Source organism: Ovis canadensis, chromosome 14 (assembly GCF_042477335.2).
Source record: "Ovis canadensis isolate MfBH-ARS-UI-01 breed Bighorn chromosome 14, ARS-UI_OviCan_v2, whole genome shotgun sequence".
Classification (NCBI taxonomy): Eukaryota; Metazoa; Chordata; class Mammalia; order Artiodactyla; family Bovidae; genus Ovis; species Ovis canadensis.
The window spans coordinates 32,031,760-32,039,219 of NC_091258.1; the positions used below are offsets into that span (position 1 = coordinate 32,031,760).

A 7,460-nucleotide genomic window follows, 5' to 3' on the forward strand; every position below is an offset into this window, starting at 1 on the left:
AGGAGAATGAAGTAAAAGGAGAGAGGGAGGGAGAAAGGAGAGGGTGAATCATTTTTGTGAGAAAGCCTCGACTCCATCCCTTTCAGTAATCACAGAGCTCAGACAAGCTTCCCCTGGACGTTTCTCTCCTCTGTGACTCATTCTTTCGGGACTTTACTGCTAAAGGACACAGCAGTAAATGACTGAGTTAGACAGCTGGCTGTGGGTCTGTGTGTAGCTCGTTCAGCCCTTCTGAGCACATTTTCTTACCTGTCAGATGCTGCTGCTGCTGCTAAGTCACTTCAGTCATGCCCGACTCTTAGTGACCCCATGGACTGCAGCCTACCAGGCTCCTCCATCCATGGGGTTTTCCAGGCAAGAGTACTGGAGTGGGGTACCATTGCCTTTTCCAACCTGTCAGATGAGGCACATTCAAATACACAGACGTGGAATGCGGAAGAAACGGGAAGTTTCAAACCCAGGGAAGTTCCTCTTGCTCCGTTAAAGGGTCTAGAAAAAGGCCTGGGGGAAATATTAGGAAAAGGGAACTGCTTCCGACCAGCACCCACCTGGGAGTGCTCTATGTGGGCTGCCATGGGGGCCAAGGTGCCAGGGACAGAACAGGGAGACTGGGGACTCAGGCAGGGATTGGGGTGCTCAGTCCCTCCAGGAAACCAAGTGATCCTCCTAGAAACCTTTCACCCCTGCATTCTCTGAATGAAGTCATTCAGAGAAGGAAACCCAACCAGCCGATGTTTTATGCATGGTCCGGCCTTGCCAGCAGCAGCAGGTCTCCCAGGGAAGTATTATTATTATTATTTTTTTTTTCATGGTAAAGACTGCTTTATTGATGGCAGCTAATACAAGTCAATAAATATTGATCCCCAAAGAACTCAGTTATGTATCAGATTACTGGTCCACAGAGAGCTGAATGGAATTGAACCAACTGATTGCTGGCAGGATAAACTGAAGTCAATCCTGCTTCTTGGGAAATGAAGCCACAGCCAGTTCATACATGGCATATGCCGTTCCACCAACTGTAAGAATCATGGTGGCTCTATACAGGAGGGCATCAGCTATCCCACCCTTCAGATGCACTGGAATTCTATTATCCTCCTGAAACAGCTTTTGTTTCTCTGGAACCTTGTTTTCAAACTGCCTGCGTGAAGCAGTACTTATGGTCCTCTTAGCAATCTGACGGAGAGCCAGAAGATTCCGCAGCATCTTGGCTCAGTTACTGCCCCACCAACCGTGGCAACTGACCACCACCAACGAGCAGGGAAGTATTATTTTAAGTCAGAGCGTGTGAGTGAGCTGGGAGCTTGAAAGTAGCAGGTTGGTCACCCACCTGTCCACCCCTCATTCCAGGACCCTGGGTGGCCCTCAGCAATGTTAACCCAAACTGTGCCCAGCACAGAGAGAGCTGGCCTGAGCCACGCCTCCACTAAGGGAGCGGCTGGGGTCTTGCCCCTCAAGGCTCTCTGTTGTGCAGAAACTAGAGGAGCTGTCCACTGTGACACCTGCGTGACCACCTCCCATGGGGACCTCAGGCCCTCCCTTCCCAGGTGTTGGCTCTGGTAAGGCTCAACTCAGGGGAGGGGGACAGGCATGCCTCTGAGATTTTGTGTGAGAGGATGTAACCTTTACCAGCCTTTTGAAATTGCTGTGCTGCTGCAAACTGCTCTGACTGCTGGGAGGGGGGTACCTTTTTCATCACCCCTAGCTTCCTCCTGGGACAGTAGGTAAACTATTTCAGGATTGCCACTGAATCCTGGGTAATTAGCATCTTTTCCTGTCAAGTTTCCAGGTCCCCCACCCTGCCTTGCTTTCAACTAAGTTTCAGCTGTAGCGCGGCTGGCGTTTATTGAGTACCTACTCTGTGCGGAGTCCTTCTGTGCACATCGTCGTTTTAAATCCACACAACCCCTGGTTAGGCACTGCTATGGGCCTAATGTTTGTTATGGGGAAACTGAGGCTCAGAGAGGAGAGTGCCTTGCTCGAGGTCATATAGTGAGTTACAGCAGAGCTGGACACAGATTCAAGCCTGCCTGACCCAAAGGAGTGTCCTCTGCACATTTTGAGTCTTGACCTAGAGCTTCTTTAGGTTAGAAGTCAAACCCCACAGCTCAGAGGTGTTTTTCCTACACTCTTCCCTTTCAATAAATAATCAGAAGCTACAAAAGAGAGTCCCTTGGACAGCCAGGAGATCAAACCAGTCAGTCCTAAAGGAAATCAACCCTGAATATTCATTGGAAGGACTGATGCTGAAAGCAAAACTCCAATACTTTGGCCACCTGACGTGAAGAGCTACATCATTGGAAAGGACCCTGATGATGGGAAAGATTGGGGGCAGGAGGAGTAGGGGGAACAGAGGATGAAGATAGTTGGATGGCATCATTGACTCAACGGACATGAGTGTGAGCAAACTTCATGAGACAGTGAAGGATAGGGAAGCCTGGCCTGCTGCAGTCCATGGGGTAGCACAGAGTCAGACTCAACTGAGCACTGAACAACAGCAAAATGTGGAAACAGAAGGAACCATGGAGATCACCTCTTTTCTGCTGTTCATTTCTCAGAAGGAGAAACTGAAGCCCAGAGAGAGAAGAGCCTTACTCGAGGTCGCTTGACGCCCCAGCGGGCAGACTCTATTCCGGGGCTCCTTCTATTCCAGCTTATGATATTCCATCATTTTATCTCCCCCGCCTCTGTCTGCCTGTCAATAGGACCAGTCACTCGAGCTCCAGTCAGGGATGTGAAGGTTCTTAGTGCCCAGATGGGGCTGATTCCCCTCTGCTGGTCCTGTGAGTCCTCTGCCCCTTTAGACAGGTTAGTTACAGGCTAGGTCAGAGATAGGGGCTTCACTTGAAAAGTCTCCCCAGGGAGCCCAGCCTGGTGCTTAGGGACAGCCTCGAGGGGTGGGAGGGGGGAATGGAGGCTCAAGAGGGATGGGATATAAATATAATTATGGCTGATTCATGTTGTTGTGTGGCAGAAACCAATGCAACATTGTAAAGCAATTATCATTGTTAATGTTCACTTGCTAAGTTGTGTCCCCTTGTTGACTCTTGGCAACCCCATGGACTGCAGCCCTCCAGGTTCCTGTGTCCTCCACCATCTCTTAGAGTCTGCTTAGATTCATGTCCATTGAGTTGGTGATGCTATCTAACCATCTCATCATCGGCCACCCTCTTCTCCTCCTGCCTTCATTCTTTCCCAGCATCAGGGTCTTTTCCAGTAAGTCAGTTCTTTGCATCAGGTGGCCAAAGTATTGGAGCTTCAGCATCAGTCCTTACAATGATATTCAGGGTTGATTTCCTTTAGGATTCACTGGCTTGATCTCCTTGCAGTCCAAGGGACTCTCAAGAGTCTTCTCCAGCACCACAGTTCAAAGGCATCAGTCCTTTGGTGCTCAACCTTCTTTACCATCCAACTCTCACACCCATACATGACTACTGGAAAAACCATAGCTATGACTATATGGACCTTTGTCAGCAAAGTGATGTCTTTGCTTTTTAATACCCTGTCTAGGTTTAGTCAGAGCTTTCTTTCCAAGAAGCAAGCAATTATCTTCCAATTAAAGAAAAAAAAAACTAGAGGCTTGAGCAATTGAGCCTGCAACCTGAATGCTTCTGAAAAACGCTGGAGATGTAAGCACAGTTTCTTGGGCCTCATCACTATAGATGATTCAATAGGTCTTGGTTGAGGCCACAGTATCTCTGTTCAAGTAACTATCAAGCAATGACTGTGACTCAGATGACATTTCAGAATTGCTTGCTACATTAAGAAACTATTTATACTAAATGCAGCAAGTAGTCAGGGTTTTTAGCAGAAGATGCATGGAAAGGTGAGTAGCAGGGGACTCAAGTTCTAATTAGTAAAAGCTTTTCAGAAGACAAACTCAGCTCCTTGAGGAATATAGGAAACATTATCATAAATAACATCTATAAATATAATTGTATAGTGTTTACCTCTTTAATGTCACTGATACTTGGGGCTAAGTAAGACCTGGCTCCTCCTTAATTAAAATAGCCTGCTACACACACACACACACACACACACACACACACACAAGAAATGTCTCATGTTTAGGGCCTGACTAAAAGCAGCTCTGAATTATCTCTGCACGAGTGACCAAGGTCTGCACCAGACAGAAGCCTCTCCAGGTCTTTTAATGAGAAAGAATTCAATAGAAGGAGTTGATTATACAAGAGATGTAAGAGCTGAGAAGCCAAACAGAGAAAGACAAGAAAGCCAGGAGCCTCACAGGGGCAGGAAGTTGCTGCCACCCCAGGGCTAGAAGGAGAGAGAAGAGATGGTCTTCCCAGAGGCTGGGAGCTGGGGCCAAGCTAGAATCTGGGTGGGGACATTCTGGTGGGGATGGGATCAGAGGCCCAGCACAATCTCTGTTGGAGACACCACAGGGCATACAGAGACAGGAGGGGAGATGACAGGAGAAAGACCTTGACTTTTCCCTCCTCTCACTCTCTGCAGGGCCTTCCATTGGCCAAACCAACCCAGAAGCTCTCTGGCAAAGGAAACATAGTTCCTGAGACATGGAGAAAGGCTAGGATCTGGGTTTCCCAGGTGGCACTAGTGGTAGAGAACCTGCCTGCCAGTGCAGGAGATGCAAGGCATGTGGGTTCGATACCTGGATTGGGAAGATACTCTGGAGGCAGGCATGGCCACCCACTCCAGTGTTAGAATCCCATGGACAGAGGAGCCTGGCAGGCTACAGTCCACGGGGTTGCAAAGAGTCAGATGCGACTGAAGGAACTGATTGCCCACTGGGATCCGGGATCAATGGGCACAAGGTCATCAGCATCTCTGGGGAAACAGCATGGAGGCTGTTCAGTTCAGTTCAGTCGCTCAGTCGTGTCCAACTCTTTGCGATCCCATGAATCGCAGCACGCCAGTCCTCCCTGTCCATCACCAACTCCCGGAGTTCACTCAGACTCACGTCCATCGAGTCCATGATGCCAAAAGCCATCTCATCCTCTGTCGTCCCCTTCTCCTCCTGCCCCCAATCCTTCCCAGCATCAGAGTCTTTTCTAATGAGTCAACTCTTCGCATGAGGTGGCCAAAGTACTGGAGTTTCAGCTTTAGCATCATTTCTTCCAAAGAACACCCAGGGCTGATCTCCTTCAGAATGGACTGGTTGGATCTCCTTGCAATCCAAGGGACTCTCAAGGGTCTTCTCCAGCACCACAGTTCAAAAGCATCCATTCTTCGGCACTCGGCCTTCTTCATAGTCCAACTCTCACTTTCATACATGACCACACAATCATCAAATGTTCGCCAGCGACTCACATGCAGTCACTCCACTTACCCATTTATGGACAAGGAAACAGGGGCACAGAGTAACAAAGTGTCTCAGCCAGGCAGCAGGGGCTCTGGCTTTAGCTCTGACGTGGGGTTTTAATTCCCTTCCCCCACCCCTGCTTGCTGCAGACACCCTCTGGGGCTGGTCTCCCACCCTGCTCAGGGGTGTGGACTCTGGGTTGAGTGACTCTTAGTATCAGGTGGTTGTTAAGTGGATCATTTCCGCATCTTACAGCTGAGGAAATGGAGGTGCAGACAGGTCACTGGACTCTCCCTTCCCAGTGCCCCTGATCACCTAACTCGTTGGCAGCAGTGCTGGGCATTTGAACCTCTCTCCTGGCTCCAAAGCACAAAGTCCTTAACTCTCAGGCTTGTTGAGGAAGGCAGACATGGGGCCCCTGACTGCATCTCGGGTGCTCCCTGGAACCCCTTCTTGTGGCCACTGTCTGCCTCCCCTACAGGTCCTCTCTAGCTCATTAACTCTGCCTGGAAGGCCGGCGGGGGTGGCTCAGGCATGACCCACACGCCCAATTAGAGGAATTCACAATGTCGTTTATTTATCAATGACTAAAGTTCATTTGATCATGAAGGATGGAGCCCTAACTATTCTCCGAAGCCACTGTTGTCCCTCAGCTGTGCCTTTGATCTGCTAATCCCGAGTTTATAAGGTTAGGGGATAAGCGGGCGGAACGAAATTCTTTTCTCTTTCAGTCCACCTAAGTGGCCATGAAACGCCCAGACATCATAGACCTCCTGGGCTCCCTTGGCCTCCTCGCCTGGATAGCTCAGATGGTGCATGAAGGGGGCCTCCATCTGGGGATGGGGTGGCGCTCCTCATTGGATCTTCCTGCTTCTTCCTTCTCCTCTTTCTTCCCTTCCTTCTCCTTCGCACACCAGCCTCTTCATGCTGACTTCAGCCTTGGGAAAGTCAGAAGCCAATCCAGCCAGTGATCCGGCCGAACTTTTGGGACCCACCCCTTTCACCCCATATGTTCTTCCAAGGGACTTCCCTGGTGGTCCAGTGGCTCAGACTGTGTGTTCCCAACGCAGGCGGTCAGGGGTTCAATCCCTGGTCCGGGAACAAGATCCCACGTCCCACAAACCATTCCATCTGGAGCCCTATGGAGGCAACAGAGGCTCTGGACCCGGTAGAGGAACAAGAATTCAGACCAAGTGAGCCCCGCCCATGTGTACTGTGTTTATAGTTCAGTCTGTTGTGGAGTGTGAGAGATCTCTAGTCAGATCATTGGGGTATAAATCCCAGCTCTGGCCTGTTAAGGGACCTTGGACAGCTGGTTAACCTCTCTGAGCTTCCATTTCTTTATTTATAAGATGAGGATAATGATGGTACCTACCATAAGCAATTTAACTCTCACTATGAGGTATCTCAGTGGTAAAGAATCTGCCTGCCAAGCAGGAGACTAAGGAGACTCAAGTTCTATCCCTGGGTCAGGAAGACCCCCTGGAGGAAGAAATGGCACCCTACTGGAGGTTGGAACACCGGCAACCAATTTTCTTGCCTGGGAAACGCCATGGACAGAGGAGCCTGGCGGGCTATATTCCATGGGGTTGCAGAGAGGTAGACACAACTTAGTGACTAAGCCACACGAGGATGAGATGAGGACACCTACAGCTGGTGCAGAATAAATGATTAACAAAGGGCACCTGTTGTGACGGTTTTTGCGAGCGTCCATAATAACGAGGACAGCTTGCCTCTGGGCAGTGTTGCTCGTGCATCTGTTTGGTGGTGGGTCTGTGGCTGTCGTCTGCTTCCATAAATTCAGAGTCAAACTAGGAGGACCCCGCTAAGTGGCTTAGACAAGTGCTGGGAGAGAGCTGCCAGGAGGAGGGCCACAGAAGAGAAGACGGCAGGTCAGAGGAGGCCAGGACCACTTTGAGGTCATTGCTGTTGTCAGCTGTTCAGTCGTGTCCAGCTCTTTGCAACCCCATGGACTGCAGCACGCCAGGCTTCCCTGTTCTTCACCATCTCCTGGAGCTTGCTGAACGGACTTATGTCCATTGAGTTGGTGATGCCGTCCAACCATCTCATCCTCTGTCATCCCCTTCTCCTCCTGCCCTCAATCTTTCCCAGCATCAGGGTCTTTTCCAATGAGTCAGCTCTTCCCACCAGGTGGCCAGAGTATTAGAGCTTCAGCCTCAGC

At 50.0% G+C, this 7,460-nt stretch overlaps 1 pseudogene; it reads right to left on the minus strand.

The window, feature by feature from the left end:
• Positions 1 to 797: 797 nt before the first annotated feature.
• LOC138418703 (cytochrome c oxidase subunit 7A2, mitochondrial pseudogene) lies at positions 798 to 1,249 on the minus strand (annotated as a pseudogene).
• Positions 1,250 to 7,460: the final 6,211 nt, after the last annotated feature.